The sequence below is a fragment of the Odocoileus virginianus genome, chromosome 29 (genome assembly GCF_023699985.2).
Source record: "Odocoileus virginianus isolate 20LAN1187 ecotype Illinois chromosome 29, Ovbor_1.2, whole genome shotgun sequence".
In the NCBI taxonomy this organism is placed as follows: Eukaryota; Metazoa; Chordata; class Mammalia; order Artiodactyla; family Cervidae; genus Odocoileus; species Odocoileus virginianus.
This window is the reverse complement of record NC_069702.1, coordinates 6,053,335-6,070,016: the sequence shown is the minus strand read 5'-3', so window position 1 is coordinate 6,070,016 and position 16,682 is coordinate 6,053,335. Positions and strand designations below refer to the sequence as shown.

The 16,682-nt window shown below is 47.4% G+C and overlaps 1 protein-coding gene across 3 annotated transcripts in view; it reads right to left on the bottom strand.

The window, feature by feature from the left end:
• Positions 1-16,682, bottom strand: part of PROM1 (prominin 1) — a 135,277-nt gene that overhangs the window by 114,239 nt on the left and 4,356 nt on the right. For 2 of the 3 annotated variants that reach the window (XM_070458088.1, XM_070458091.1), the window contains exon 3: positions 10,667-10,786. The gene's annotated coding sequence lies outside the window, so the exon portion shown is untranslated. Of the gene's footprint in view, positions 1-10,666; positions 10,787-11,679; positions 11,759-16,682 lie in introns of all 3 variants that reach the window. The other variant, XM_070458089.1, reaches the window with a different exon arrangement.

The window sequence follows — 16,682 nt, the reverse complement described above, 5'->3', positions numbered from 1 at the left end:
CACTTCATTCTTTTTTATCGCTGAATAATATATGGGATATATATACACACAGGCATATGGCAGATATATATATCTGGGAGATATATACACACACATATGGGAGACATATACATATATGTATATATATATATTACATATATATATAACATTTTCTTAAAGCAGTCATCTGTTGATGGGCACTTGGGTTCTTTCCATGTCTCCGCTATGGTAAATAACTGCTGCTATGAACACTGGGGTGCATATACCCTTTCAAATTAGTTTTCAATTTTTCCAGATATATACTCAGGAGTGAATCATATAGTACCTTTAACTTTTTCAGGAACCTCCATACTATTCTCTTTAGTGGCTGCACCAGTTTATATTTCCAGCAACAGTGAAGGAGTGTTCAACAGTGAAGGAGGGTTCCCTTTTTTCCCACACCCTCTCCACCATTTACTATTTGTAGACTTTCTGATGATGGCCACTCTGATGGGTGTGAGGTGAATACCTTTTGGTTTAGTGCAACTGAATTTCTACATCATCTGTTACAGGCAAGGCCGGAGAAGGTGATGCTGTTCCCATACACACACTGAGTCATTAGATGCAAACATTAGGTCTCCCTTTCTGAAATCGCTCCTCACTTTTCCTGCCCAGATGAAATTTAAACACGAGACAATCGGTCACCCTCGAAAGAGCTAGAAGAGTCATTCAGATTCAGTCATGAACAGCTAGTGTGGTCCCTAGTAAGTCAGGTAAACCCCTGGGCTTCCCATTCCTCACTGGTCAACAGCAGTGCTCAGTGACCACAGAAGGCTAGAGGCCACCATCTTGGACAGTGAAGACAGGACATTTCCAATGTCACAGACGGGTCTGTTGGACAGTGCTGCGTGAGAGTGAACCATAATAAAGGGAAAATTACAACAGGAATGCAATACTAACTCAAGTTTCAAGAAAAGTTGTCAGGGTTATGTAACATTAGAAATGAAGTGTTGACTGACACCAGTTATTGTCACTACACAACCCCTGGTCATTCAACAATCCTTGATCTTTGGCAAGATGTTCCTTATGAAGAACTGAATATTTTCTTCTCGGTCTAAGACTAAAACAAAATAGGTTAGTGAATATATTATTCTAATTAATCTGACAATTTCTATGAAAATTATGTTCCAAAAAATTTTGTTTGTATGACTAACAAATATGGCAGCATATGACTCTATAGAAAAATAAATCCATATCATCTCAACATCTACTGACTTATCTTCTTAAGACTGAAATTTCTGTAAAGACCATTGGGGAAAGAGACAGACAGAGACAGAGACAGAGAGAGGGAGAGAGTAATTGTTCTTAACAGAAATTCCACTAGTTTTGAAGGGAATGGCTTCATGCAAGGCAGGGTTCTCTTATAAATGCTTTACCTCATGATTTCCTGTTAATCTTGCTTTTTTCCACTTGCCTCTGGGCTTAGATTCCAAAAAAACTACCATTGTTGGTGTTTAATAACCAAAAGTCAGAAATACATTCTTGAACTTTGAGAACCTTCATCTAAGGCTTGGAACTCATCCATCAAGCTCATTGCATGGTGGTTCAAAGATGAAGAGGAAAATCTTCAATCCAGTTTGGAGTGAGAGGAGGAAAGAGGGAGAAGGGGCCAGGCCGAAGATAGTGCCTCTGAGCCTGGATTCCAAACACAAAACCTTAGAAAACTCAGTCACAATTTAACAGGGCAGGTGTGGGGTCATTTTATATTTTATGTGCTGAATCTGTCTTTTGGTAGCCGTTTGGAACAAATGCCTCATCTCTAGGGCTGGCTTTCCCTCTGACATCATTTTTAACATGTACTAACTCAGACGGGGACTCATAATTTGCCTTTAGTAACGATATGGGAAACAGGAGAACAGCAAAAGGTGAGAGAATTACAAAGTGTTAGGATACTCACTCTCGTTTTCTTGAGGAAGGCAAGGTTCTTTCCAGCCAAACGCTATTGAGAGGTTGCAAAAGGAGGGAGGCAGGAAAATTCCACAATTTCTGATTCTGTAGTTTTCAATTTTTATCATAGCCCCAAAAAGATTCACCCAGGAACTTTTAATTTATGCAACACAGAACTTACATCTAGGACTTCGCTGGTGGTCCAGAGGTAAAGAACCCAGTTGCCAATGCAGGGAACATGGGTTTGATCCCTGGTCCAGAAAGATGACACAGGCTGCAGGGCATCTAAGCCCGTGTGCCACAGCTACTGAGTCAGTGAGCAGCATCTACTGAGGCCCATGTGCCCTAGAGCCTGTGCTCTGCAATGAGAGAAGCCACTGCAATGAGAAGCCTGCACACTGCAAGTGGAGAGTGGGGTGCGCCCCACTCACCACAACTAGAAAAACCCTTGCGCATCAGTGAAGGCACAACGAATACAGCAAAACAACCAAAAACTAGAAAAACAAAAAGAACTTACATCTAGGCACACACTGTTTTGCCCATCTGGGGAAAATTACTATTATTACTTTCCTCTAAAGAACTATTAATTTGCATTGCCTTCATCATCATCTGAAAGTGCTTATTAAGCATCCATTAATATTATTCATTCATACATTCATTCATTCAGTAATATCTACTCAGCACCTGAAACCTAGCAGGATCCTGCAGAGCCCTCCTAGATAACCAGACAGTAAAGAATCTGTCTGCAATGTGGGAGACCCAGGTTTGATCCCTGGGTCAGGAAGATCTCCTAGGAGAAGGAAGTGGCAACCCACGTCAGTATTCTTGCCTGAAGAATTTCATGGACAGAGGAGCCTGGTGGGCTACAGTCCACAGGGTCACAAAGAGTTGGACACAACTGAGCGACTAACACTTTCACACTTTATGGCTCAGGTAATGTTTCAACAGCGAGGAAGACCTGATGGCTACTTCGAATCATGTGATCAAAACAATCATTTCTGAAAATAGAAGATTACCCCCCTCCCCAGCATGTAGCTCCTTCTTCTTATCCCTATTCCAACTCTGAGCAAAACCTGGGGAGTTGGGAGTTGGTTCTTTGGGACATGAGTCCACCTCCTCCCCAGGACTGCAGGCTTCCTCAACAAATCTGTCTTTCCTTTCACTCAACATTCACCACTCAGCATTGGATTCTTCTTTTTTAGGAGATTCTTTTCTTAAAATTTTATTTATTTATTTTTCTTTTTTGGCTCTGCTGGGTCTTTGTTGCTGGAAGGGCTTTTCTCTAGTTTCAGAGAACAGGGGCTACTCTCTAGTTGTGGTGTGTAGGCTTCTCACTGCTGCGGCTTCTTTGTAGAGCATAGGCTCCAGGGCATGTGAGCTTCAGCAGTTGCAGCATGCAGGCTCAGTAGTTACAGGATACGGCCTTAGTTGCCCCGCAGCATGTGGAATCCTCCCAGATCAGAGATTAACCCATGTTGCCCGTTTGGGTAAGCAGATTTTCATCCACTGTACTGCTGGGAAAATTCTAGATTCTTGAGCAAAAAGCTGGTGAATCTGGGTTCAGTAACATGGTTCCTCATTAGTAGCTGGAGATTCTAGTTACTCTGACCCAGCATATACCTACAAAAAGTGTCACCCTGTGTCAGGGACAGTTGTGGGGGAGTTTTATATTTCACATGCTGAATCCGTCTCCAGTAATTGTTTCAAAACTTATGAAAAAAGTCATTTATCAAACCTTGTCTTTTCCTCTTATTTCCCAGCTTATTTCCTTTATTGTGAGACTTTCTAAACAAGCATTCTCTGCAAAGTTCTCTTCTGCTTCATACTTGGCTACCTAAGCTTTCATCAGATATTTATTTTAAACCGACTACACGTCTTGCTACTTGAAACACTACTTACTTTTGCCCGAGCAAGTAAAGCGTTAAATTATGGTCCCAACCAGCCACTCATGCCAGAGTGAGAAGCTGAGGTGTGTTCTGCAGGGAAAGCCTTGGAGGTGGAGGCTGAACAGACCTGGGAATGCGCTCCAGGTCTGCTACTCTGTTCCTTCACTCACTCTTTCATTCATCCACTTGCTCGTAACGAACGCTGATTCAGCCCTTGCTGTGGACAAGACTCAGCAAAGACATAGGGCAGAGAATAAAACAAAGGACACCCCTGGCCTCCCAGAGCCAAACCTCTCACAGGGACAGCATGACACATACTACAAACCAACAAGCATGTTCATATATACTCTTCAGTAAGTACTTGACCTCTCTGAATTTCAGTCTCCTCACCAAGAAATAAAGTTTTTACAAAGATTAAATGAGATGATGAGTGAAACATACCTGGCACACAGCAGGCAATGAACAGAGGCAGTTATTCTGCTCCTGTTAGTTCTCTGTCAAACTTTCTTTCACCCCTACTCCTGAAAGTTATTTTCAACTTCTAGTAGGGTAGGGCTCTTGGTGGAGAAGGAAATGGCAACACACTCCAGTATTCTTGCTTGGACAATCCTGTGGACAGAGGAGCCTGGAGGGCTGCTGTCCATAGGGTTACACAGAGTCGGACACGACTGAAGTGACTTAGCATGCCTGCATGCATTGGAGAAGGAAATGGCAACCCACTCCAGTATTCTTGCCTGGAGAATCCCAGGGATGGAGGAGCCTGGTGGGCTGCCATCTAAGGGGTTGCACAGAGTCTGACATGACTAAAGTGACTAGCAGCAGCAGCAGCAGGGCTCTTGGATCCACAAGCTAAATATTTATCCCACACATATTAACATAATGTTTACCCCACAAATATTAACATCCTAAGGATTTGTAAGGCTCCAAGCCAGAGAGGCTAAAGGAGCTGGAAAGAGTCTGATTTCTGCTGTGCAAAAGAAATTGTCCAAGACTCAGAAATGGGTCAAGGAGATGAGCGGGTATCTTTTCAGTGGAGTGAGGCATGTGATCTAAAGGACCTTCTGGGAATTACTGGATCCTACAGAGGTGTGTGTTTGATTGTAGTTCCATTGACTAGGTTATAGCACAACTCTGTAAGGGTTCTGTTCTGTCTGTTCAGTCAGTCATGTCTGACTCTTTGCAACCCCATGGACTGCAGCAAGCCAGGCTTCCTTGTCCTTGACCATTTCCTGGAGTTTGCTCAAACTCATGTCCATTGAGCTGGTGATGCCATCAAAGGTCCTTGTAGTCAAAGTTATGGTTTTTCTAGCAGTCATGTATGGATGTGAGATTTGGACCATAAAGAAGGCTGAATGCTGAAGAACTGATACTTTCGAATTGTGCTGGAGAAGACTCTTGAGAGTCTGTTGGACTGCAAGGAGATCAAATCAGTCCATTCTAAAGGAAATCAACCCTGAACATTCATTGGAAGAACTGATACTGAAGCTGAAGTTCCAACACTTCAGCCACCTGATGCGAAGAGCTGATTCCTTGGAAGACCCTGATGCTGGGCAAGGATGACGGCAAAAGGAGATGGGTTCAGCAGAGGATGAGACAGACAGCATCCTGAGAAAACTCTGGGAGACAGTGAAGGACACGTGAGCCTGGCTTGCTGCAGTCTGTTGGGTTACAAAGAGTCAGACATGACTTAGTGACTGACCTACAACGTAAGTTCATCAAGAAGACAAAAGTAGTGACGAGACAGAAATTCATATTTTAGGGCAAGGCAAGAAAAATTTAAATATAAAGCTTTTTTTTTTTTCCTGCCCTTTGGCCTCCTCCCTCCCCTCTGGCATGCATCAGAACCTGCATTATGTTTTAACAAGACTTGCTCAACCATGAAGATCTATTTTCCTCCTACTGGCTCCAGCCAAGTAATTCCTTAGAAGATAACAATCCTGCCTCAAACCTATAAGTGGTCAGGAAGACCCACTCTCACCTTGTACATGCAGAGATCTTCAGTGAACTTTATTCACAATGCCAACATATAATTTTCCATAGAGATAGTGACTGCTGTCAACAGACCTGTCAGATGACCTGGGGAGATACTGGATTGCACTAGATGGAAGTTTACACTTAAATATTTACTTATGCCTTCATACCAAGGCTTCCTAGGCAGCTCAATAGTAAAGAATCTCCAACGCAGAAGAAATAAGACATGTGGGTTTGGTCACATTACCCCAGTCCAAGCTCACTCTGCTCATTACACAACAGGCCAATAAATCTGAGACAAGGTGTTGAGAAAACGAAAGGGCTTTATTTGGGAGCCAGTTGACCAAGAAGATGGCAGGCTAGCACCTCAAAATAACCATCTTGTGGGGCCTGGATGCCAGGTTTTTTTTTTTTTTTAAGGGATTATATTTGGGGGGAGGTTAGGGGTTGCAAAGAGTCAGACACGACTGAGCGACTGACTGACTGACTGACCGACTGAGGTGACAAGATAAAAAGACTATTCAGTCCTTACAAATGTCCCTGCAACGGCAAGCTCAGGCAGGTGGTGTACTGGTTTCTCTTCCTTACAGTCCTTCACAGGTGGGCAGCTCAGGTTATCTCCCTGAGGCCAGCCATCATGTACACGGACAATAACAAAAGTAGCAAGATGAGGGTTAAAGTCACAGAAGCAGATCCAGTATAAATTCAAAGATAACCTTTCCCGATTACAATCCCTGGGTCAGGAAGATCCCCTGGAGGCGGGCATGGCAACCCACCCCCGTACGATTGCCTGGGAAATCCCCTGGACAGAGGAGCCTGGCGGGCTACAGTCCCTGGAATTGCAAAGAGTCAGACACGACTGAGCACTCATGCAACACGCCGTTATTAATGTCACTGGCTATATTCCTGGTATTCTGCCCATTTTATGAGATTATTGCTTCTTGCGTTACGTGTAACCCTCAGATAAAATTAATGATCATAAGGTGACTTGAAAGGATTGGCCAAATGTAGAGTTCTATAAGGTGAACTCTCATAGAGTTCTAGGTATGGGAAGAAGCAACAGGAGGGAACCATTTCCTGGACCATAACAGACCAGTGAGGCAGGCAGCCCAGAGGCTTTTGCTTATTGTTCTAGCTTGAGTCTGGCGCCTTAGACCACTCGGCCATCTTGATGGCCCTTGCTTATTGTTAACAAGGTTCAGTCCAGTGATAGCGCACTGAGTGATCTGTCAACAAAATCCTTGCCTGACCTGGGTATGAGGATTCCCAGCACCGTGGGACAAATTGGTCATGAAATGCATCCCAAACCTTGGTTGAAGTTAAGACCGAAAGGGAAACGATTATAAAATAAAGTAAGTTGCCTGTCACCCAGTCCATAACAATCAAGCCATTAGCTGCTGCAGTAACTGACCTGAGCTGCAGTACACCCGCTGGCATTCAGGACAAAGATCAGAATAAGGTGCTCTGTGTTCTGGGAAAACTAGGCCTTGCTGTAGTTAAGATACTTTCAAGAGGAGTGGTTTATGAACCTGGATTCTTGCATGTCTCCATTCTTAGAGAAGCCCGAACACCATTCATTAAGATGATTATCCCTCGAGGCCAGCAGGGATAGCCAGCACATCTCACCTTCTATGAGATGTGTGATTCACTGCACAAACTCCTTTCAACAAAGTCATGTATCTAGTGGGTGGCCACCCCCTTCAGCTCTTTGGAGTAGTTCTCAGAGTTCTCTGAGAGACTGACTTCTCCTGAGTTATGATCCTCAGTTTGCTGTTTGTAAAATTTTCCATTTCCTTCTTAGATTGACTACTGATTAATTTTTTTTCCTTGACATCAAGTAACAGCCAGAGTGTGGGGAGACAGGTGATTATTTCCATGGGACAGTTTGCTGGCTGCTGCCATTTGTTGGCTATCTATTGTCTGTCTGTCCAACCATCGAGCAAAGTGCTTTCCTTTAGTTAATTACACCCTCCTGTGAGGGCAACGTTATCCCCATTTTCCAGAGAAGGAAACTGAGGCTCACAACCTCAGGCTGTACTGGCTTTTCCAACAGCAAGAACAGCATGCGTGCTAAGTGGCTTCAGTCGTGTCCGACTCTTTGTGACCCTGTGAGCTGTTGTCTGCCAGGCTCCTCTGTCCAGGGGATTTCCCAGGCAAGAATACTGGAGTGGGGTGCCATGCCCTCCTCCAGGGGATCTTCCTGACCCAGGGGCTGAACCCGTGTCTCTTATGTCTCCTGCATTGGCAGGTGGTTCTTCATCACAAGGACTACCTCAGCAGCCCAACCATTTATTAAGGCAACCATGACTCTCAGTATTTCATTTACTATTTAAGATGATCTAAGAAGCAGGTATTGTACAAGCAAATTAAACACAACAATTTCGAGGCAGCCGCTATGTGCCAGGAAGTGCTTGGTGGCAGGAACACAGCAGATGACAGTTCTTGCCTTTCTAGAGTGTTTCATCCCAGAGGGAAAGTGGACCTGAACAGATATGTATATGGGATGATTTGTTTCAAAATCCCACCTTCTGCCTCCCAGATGGAAGTTCGTACCAGGGGAACACACAGCAGCCTTCAGACTGGAAGCAAAGACCCAAAACTTTTCTGTTTCTTATTTGCAGCAAAAAGGCTCCGGCCTCCTACACCTCCCCTTAGCTCCAAAGGGCAAATCCGAACAGTTACAGGGGGAGGTAGGGAATGCAGAAACAAAGGAAAGGCGGCCAAGAAACAATGGCGCAGAAGTAGAACAGGGCCCTGGCTCTTCCTGAAAGGCTGCCCAGAAAATTCTGATGTGTATCTCTGAGTTCTTCTACAGGAGCCCATGTGGGGAATGGTAACACAAGCTAATGGACCCCTTCTGGCTGGAATCGGGAGGCTGATGACTGAGATTCCTGGAACACCACCCGGCAGCCTCAGCACCAACCAATCAGAGGAAGGTCACACACCCTACAGCCCTCCCTCCAAATTCTGCTTGTAAAAACTCTTCCCCCAAAACCATCAAGGAGTTCAGGCTACTCCAAGCATGACCTGCCCACTCTCCTTCCTTGGCCCTTGCAATAAACCTTTTTCTGCTCCAAATTCTGATGTTTCAGTATGTTTGGCTTCACCGTGCTTCAGGGACTGAACTTGGGTTTGATAACACTCAGGTTCAGTCAGTGATATTATATGGTAGACTGCAAAGTACCTAGAACATACAATTTGGAGAAAATGAGGAGTGAGAGATGAGTCTAGAGCAGAGGGCTGGGAGGGTCAGGCTATGAAGGGGCTCATACATCAACCATGCTAAGGCACTTGGACCACTCTGCAGGCAACAGAAGAGCCATCAGTGTTATAAAGTGGAGGAATGAAAGGATGACACTAGTTTTTGGTAGATCATTCCAGAAGGAGAGCTGGGGACCAGGAGGTGTAGAGTGGGAGAGAGGAGCCTGACCAGAGGCCACCCAGGGTGGGGGCTGAGACGCTGGCTCATGGGGGCCTCGGTGTCCTAATCAGGATTCTGGCTTTTCCCGCTCTGTTGAAGGGCTCTGGCCTTTGGAATATCCATGAGATTTAACCACTCCTTGTGTTGTTTCCTCCCAACTGCTGCCAAGAAGGGCAATTATTATCTGGAGCTAACGTCTGTTGGCCTCATCATCCTAGGACTACAAAAAGTCTCGTTTACGCTTATGTCCCAGTGAGGAGTCTCCATGCCCTGCCCCCTCTACCTACCTAGGCAGAAAATTAGACGCCTTTTAAAGTACCAATGAAGTATTTTGGGCAGTCCTCAGAGGTGTCTGGCTTCTCAGCTGGTGCAATGGTAAAGAACCTGCCTGCCAACGCAAGAGACTCAAGAGATGCGGATTCCATCCCTTCCTTGGGAAGATCCCCTGGAGGCAACCCATTCCGGCATTCTGGCCTGGAAAATTCCATGGACAGAGAAGCCTGGCGGGATCTATGGTCCATGAGGTCACAAAGAGTTGGACACGACTGAGCACACGCGCACACACACTAAAGGTGTCTGCCGCCTGCCGCCCCCCACCACTCAGAACCTGACACATCCTCAGCTGCTGCTCTAACACCCACGACAACAAAACCACCTGGGGAAGCCCATCTCCCGCCTTGGCGGACAGAGCTCATCACAGGACACCAACACCCTTGCCACCGTCACCTCCAGATTGCTACAAGGTCTGCAAAATGTGGAGCTCCAGGGGTACCACTCCGACCAGGGGCTATGGCCTCATCCCCAAATCTGGGCCATAATTTAGAAGGCTAAAAGACTCCCCAGAGAGCGCCCAGGGAAATGATTCTCAAGACTAGCTCAGGAGTCCCCAACCTCTGGGATCTGATACCTGATGATCTGAAGCGGAGCTGATGTGATAATAATAGAGATAAAGTGCACAATAAATGCAATGCACTTGAATTATCCCCAAACCACCCCCCATCCCCAGTCCATGGGAAAAAACTGTCTCCCATGAAATGACTCCCTGGTGCCACAAAGGTTGGGGACCATGGTTCTAGCCCCCCATTACTGAGGGTCGGTCCGAGGGGTTCCCCCACTAAAACCCAAGGGGACCCAAATAAACCTGGATCGTTTTGCCCCTTCAGGCCCCCCTTCACAAGCTTTGGCTTCCCAGGCACCCCTCACCGCACCCCCCCTCCAACTATGAAGTGTTAGTCGCTCAGTCGTGTCTGACTCTTTGCAACCCCACGGACTGGGGCTCGCAAGGCTCCTCTGTCCATGGGATTCTCCAGGCAAGAATACTGGAGCGGGTTGCCATTCCCCCACCCCTCACTTTACCCGCCTCCCAAATGCCCCAGTGGTGCCTGCAGCCAGTGTCCCCAGGGTCGGCAAAGACGCCTCGTACCACCCTCTTCCACACACCAAGGCTCAGATCTCCCCACCTCTCTTCTTTGCAGAAACTCACGTGGTCCTTGATGCTGGTAGCGGGAGCCACGCAGGATTCAGGAGACTGTAGCTAGGTGGTCGCTGGAAGATGGGACAGAGGGTTCCGGATCCTCAGCTCAGGGATCTTTGCTTCAAAGCCCTGGTGGGAGAAGAGAGAACACTGGAGAAGCCCTGCTTCCGGAAGGAGAGGAGTGTCGGGGCTGGAGAGGTGTGGGCATCGAGCTTTGCAAAACAAAAGGCACCAGCAGATTGTGTGCTAATACCTGATAAAAGCCCATTTACTCCTCAGAAGCCTTTTCTGTTACCAGAAGCCTTTTACCAGAAGACTTTTCTCAAAGAGCTTCCGCTCTGAGTGTGGTTTTCTAACTCTGGGGCAGGGAGCCCTAGAGTTTGCACAGGACAGGGTCCAGGTCCAACTCCTATTTCAAGGGGAGCACACGCCCAGGTGTCAGTTACATATGTCGGGTTACTAAATAAGATCTTCATTTAAGAAAAAATCATCTATCCTTTATCCCGCTTCAACATTTAGAATCGGCCTAGGGAAAGCCCTGAAGTGGGCATTCCCTGGGGATCCAGTGGTGAGGATTCCGGACTTTCACTGCTGGGTGCACCAGTTCGATACCTGGTTGGGGAACTAATCCTGCAAGATACATGGCAAGGCCAAAAAATAAATTAAAAAAAAGAAAGAAAGAAAAGTCCAGAGCTTGACAAGTTGTCAAGCAGCACACAGATAAGAAGGATGTGATGGTAACTGCCACTTGTCCACCAGTGTCCATCTCTCCATCTTGTTTCACTCACAGAGACCTCAGAGAAGCAGTTACCCACGCCTCCTCCAGGAAAGATTGCATTTCCCAGCCTTCCTTGGAGCTAGGTGTGCCCCGCTTCACTAAATTATGGTCAAGCAGAATGAAGCCAGAGCGGAGGAGGCAGTTCTCGGAAATGTCCTTAGAAGGCGTATTAAGGAGGGTTCTCCAGAGAAACAGACCTGAACAGGAGATCTATACAGATATTTATTACTACAGATTGGCTCACATGACTTTGGAGGCTGAGCAGTTCCTCAATCTGGAGCCCCAGGGAAGTCGGTGGTATAATTCAGTCTGAGTCTGAATGCCTGAGAACCAGAGAAGCTGATAAAGTAAATCCCAGTACACAGAGAGGGGAGATGAAATGAAATGTCCCAGCTCAAGCAGGAAAAAAGAAAAGGGGGAAATCTCTTCTTACTCAACCTTTTGTTCTAGTTAAACCCTCAATAGGTTGGACAATGCCCTACCTCATTGGGGAGGGTGATCTAATTCACTAAAGCTACTCATTCAAATGCTAATCCCATCAGGAAACACTCTCACAAAGACACCCAGAAACAGTGTTTAAACTGGGCACCTGTGGCCAGTCAGGGAGACACATAAAATGAACCACCACAAAGGGAGATGGTTTTCTTTATCACTTCCTCCTACATGCTGGCCAGAATTTGACTGATGGCTGGAGATCCAACAGCCATCTTGGGCCATGAGTTCACCTTGAGACTGGAAGCCACATACAGCAGACACGAAAGGAACAGTGGAGTGTAACTCCAGCCCACACCACCTTCCTCCCACCACTGTGATTATGAGTGGCAAACATCTCCATAAGATTCATGCTATAGTTATTTTCATTTTTTTCTATTACTTGTAACCAAACATCTTCAGAACTAAATGCCAATATACCACATTCGATGAAAAGTGGTGGGTCCTGTGGGGGCTTTTTTATTTGTCATTCATTGCTGCCTTTATTAGCAGAGTGTATTTGGTCTCACATTCTCATTTCAACCACTGACTTTTCACTTAGGAAGGGTCTGACTACAGCTGCTGCCCACTTAATAGAGCAAGAGGTTTGGAGGAGGGAGGATAAATTCCAAATTTAAGGCAGAACAAACCACTTCCTCCATCATTCATTTGTTCATTTTCATCAACCAAAATGCTGACTGACTCTTTTCCCGGGGTTATGCAGTATCTCACTGAATTGTCACCAGCAACACCATGAGGGAGGCGTCATCCCCATGTTCCAGGTGAGGAAACTGAGGTCCTGAGAGGTAAGGAGATGGCAGAGTGATGATCAGTCTGCCTCCCTTGATTCCACAGTAATTATTTTTCAAAACCATCAGACATATTTTCATTTGACTAGTGGGAACTTGATTGCACAGACTTAATCCAACAAGTCAGAGAATAAAATAGTGTGAAGTGTTCAGTTTCCAGGTGATAGGAGGCTGGGGTCAGGCAATCAGCTAACCACTATCCACGGAGTGCCTAGTGTGTGCCATGCACTATTTTTAGAGTGGGTTGTCACTGATGTGGTGTTTACAGGGCACCTTCCCTCTGAAGTGTAAGCATCTCTGTTTCTGTGCAGAACCCACATCGCCCTGGCACACTCTCATTGTTCAGATGGAAAAATACCAGCCAGGGGTACTGGGAGCTGGGTCTGGTTCCACTTGTACCAGCTGCCAGCTGCGTGCCTTCAGAGAGGCTGGTTAACCGCTCTGGTCCTCTGTCTCTTCTTCTGGGGCCTTCAGGGTCCCCCCCCCCCCCAGCCTCTCTGCTTGGGCTCTTTTCAAGTGTTCCTTAATTCAGACTTGGTCAAAGCTCATCGGGCAGTGCCATTTAGAGTTTTCCAAGAAATTACACTCTTCGTGGAAACGCAGGAACCTTCCGTTAGGCCCCCCGAATAATTCACATACATAAATGTTAAGCTTCAGCTGCAGTTTCCTTTTGTAAAAGAGAGAAGACGTTTGAGGAGGAACTGCAGTTATAGTTGAACTAGTTCCTGGAATCTTGTTTTCACTTTCTCTTTGATCTTTTTCTTTTAGGAACCTCCTCTGGGAAGGAGCCCCATCGTAATGTGTTTCAAAACTACACTTGGTAATAAGAAGCTGGGGTTCTTGATCACACTAACAAACAGACAGAACCAGAGTCCCAAGTCGCTCTTGGAGCTATGATTCTACAGCTCAGAATAAGGGTGGGAATAAGTATACTTAAGAAGCACCCACAGACTTCCCAGGTGGTCTGGTGGTTAAGAATCCATCTCCCAGTGCAGGAGACGTGGGTTTGATCCCTGGTCTGGGAAGATTCCCCCTGCCTCAGGGCAACTAAGCCCGTGTGCCCCAACTACTGAGCCCCTGAGCGCTAGAGCCTGTGTTCCACATCAAAGCTAGCCCTTGCTCCCTGCAACTAGAGAAAGCCTGCACACAGCGACACAGAGCCAGCACACCCAAGAATAAATAAATGAGAAGCACTCAGTTCCTGGGCTAAACCAAGATGAGAGTCCAAGTCCTGAGGTTACAAGGAAGTTGGAATCAGAAGCTTATTCCTGATCTTCCTGTGTATTAGCTGTGTGATCTTGGGCAAGTGTTTTACTGAACTCACAAAGTACTGATGAGCAGGGGTCCATATCATCTGCCAGATCATGGGCCCGGCTGAAGGGCTGATGAGTGGAAAGTGAGAAAGGCATGGGTGTCCCACAGCCTGGAGGGGAGATTACTGAAGGGCAGGGACACGGCCTTCCCGCCCCCCCTTCCCCCCGCCCCCGAAGGTGAGCAATGCCACCAAAGTGGACAGGGGTGGGGGGGCAAAATGACTTCCCTGAGAAAAGATAGCTCAGAATGTGAAAGATGACTAGGACTTGACCAGGTGAGCGGGTGGGCCGAGAGCACTGCAGGTATCAGGACTAAATGTGGCAGAGCCGGGTGCCCACGTGCACTCCTGACTCAAGACCTTTTGAGGAGTCAAGAAAGAAAACTAGAAAGCGACAGGGGAGCGGGGGGATTGCGATCAGAGGGGAAGGAGATCACGTGGTCTCACCTCCACGCAGGCGCCCTAACTCTAAAGGCAAAGGGACGCTCATGGAGCCATCAGATGCTGAAGGCCCTTCTCGGGCCCCCGAATCTTCATCGGTAAGTGAGGCGCTCCTGCCTTCTCTCTTTCCCACCACGGTGGTCTAATTCTCCGCCCAGGGGAACCAGGCTTTCACCCTGGAAGCCAGATCCTGTCCCAGCTTTGCTCAGAAGCCCCCAGTTGGTCGCCACCTCAACCCCGACTCAGAACAACTTGGAAAGTGCCCAGGGTGGCCTCTGATGACTGCCCCCCGACATCCCCCAGCTCCAGCCTCCCTGTGGCCCCCAGGCCCCAGCACACTGCCCTCAGGCTGTGCCCGGACGGCGCCCTCCCCCTGGGGTCTCAGGCCCTCCCGAAGGCTCCCCCCACTGCCCACCAACGTGGCTCCGATTTTCTTTGGGGCACCTGTCATCTCAGATATCTACTTGTCTAGTTCTTTCCTGTCTGCTCCTTCCAGTAGAAGGAGAGTTCCTGGGAACAGGGATCTGGGGTCTGTTTGCTGCCATCTGCCCTGGAGTCTGGTGCAGAGCGCCAGCCCACAGTATCTGAACAGTCCCTATCTTGCATGTTTGATAAGTTCGAATAATACTATTATTGCAAAGATAGCACTGAATTTAGTTGTTGGGTTGGTCAAAAACTTTGTTCAGGTTTTTCCATAACATCTTATGAAAAAACCCGAGTGACTTATTAGGCCAACTCAGTACTTAGGAAGGACTCCCCTGTTTGTTTCTCCCCCATCTCCCGTCTTCCAGGCTCCCAGGAAAAGTCCTTTCCAGGGCACCATTCGCCCTGGGGCCCCCCCGGCCCCTCTGCCCTGCCTGCCGGCCCCTGGCTGTCCCTGGCTGACCCACGGGTTCCCTGCCGCCCGCTGCTGGCTCGGCTGTGCCTCTGGAGGACACGGCATGTGCCACGGTTGCACACACTGACCGAGGCCGGCCGCAGCCTGGCAGCTCTAGCCTTTGTCCCGCTGCCCCTGGGCCCCGTGTGGTCAGGGCCTGGGTGTGGCCATCACCCTGGGTGACATCCAGTGCATGCCAGGGCATGTAATGAAGCTGGACCATTTGGCAGAGACAGATAAAGCAAAACCCTTCCTTGAGCCTTGACTGACGGCTTCTTTTCTCGTGACCCACACAGAAATACATGGTTTCAACTGTGTGTCTCCTGCGGTGACCTGGGATCGGGGGCACACAGCCTGCTGATGCCCCTGCCCTCGTCCTACCATCCGCCTGCAAGATTCACGGAGATGGTGAGCAGTCTGCAGGGGGGAGGCCCAGGAATGTTCCGGAAAGGCTCTCTCCCCCTGCCTCCTGCTCACAACTCACAGGGAATTAAACAATAAGCAGGGTCTCATGAAAGCTGCTCTGAGAAGCAGTCACAACTGCCAAAGGATCCTTATTATTTCTTTTTACTTTTTTCCAATTTTATTTTTTTACTTTTTAAAACTTATTGGAGGACAACTGGTTTAGAATGTTGTGTTGATTTCTGCCATACATCAACATGAATCAGCCGTAAGTATACATATGTCCCCTCCGTCTTGTACCTCCCTCCCACCCCACACTCCATCCCACCCCTCTAGGTTGTCACAGAGCCCTGGGCTGAGCTCCCTGCATCATAAAGCAAATTCCGGCTATCTATTTTACACATGCTAATGTATATATTTCAGAGTTACTCTCTCAATTCGATCTGCCCCACCCGACCTGTGTCCAAAGTCTGTTCTCTATGTCTGCATCTCTAGTCCTGCCCTGCAAATAGGGTCATTAGTACCACTTTTCTAGATTCCATGTATATGTGTTCATATATAATATCTGTTCTTCTCTTTTTTGCTTACTTCATTCTGCGTAAGGCTCTAGGTTCATCTAGCTCACTAGAACTGATTCAAATGCATTCCTTTTTATGCCAAGCGGTCTTTGAATGACCCTAGATCGGGGCATTGAACCTGAGGCTTCTGGTGAGCTGAAGGGTTTGGATCCCCTGGAGAAGGGAATGGCTACCCACTCCAGTGTTCTGGCCTAGAGAATTCCATGGACTGTATAGTTCATGGGGTCGCAAAGAGTCGGACATGACTGAGCAACTTTCACTTTCACTTTGGACCTGGCCACAGAGCCTGTGTGTGAGGCGGTGTGGGTCTGTGCACAGAGGTCGCTTGATTCTTTCAGACTCTCAGCACAGACCTGT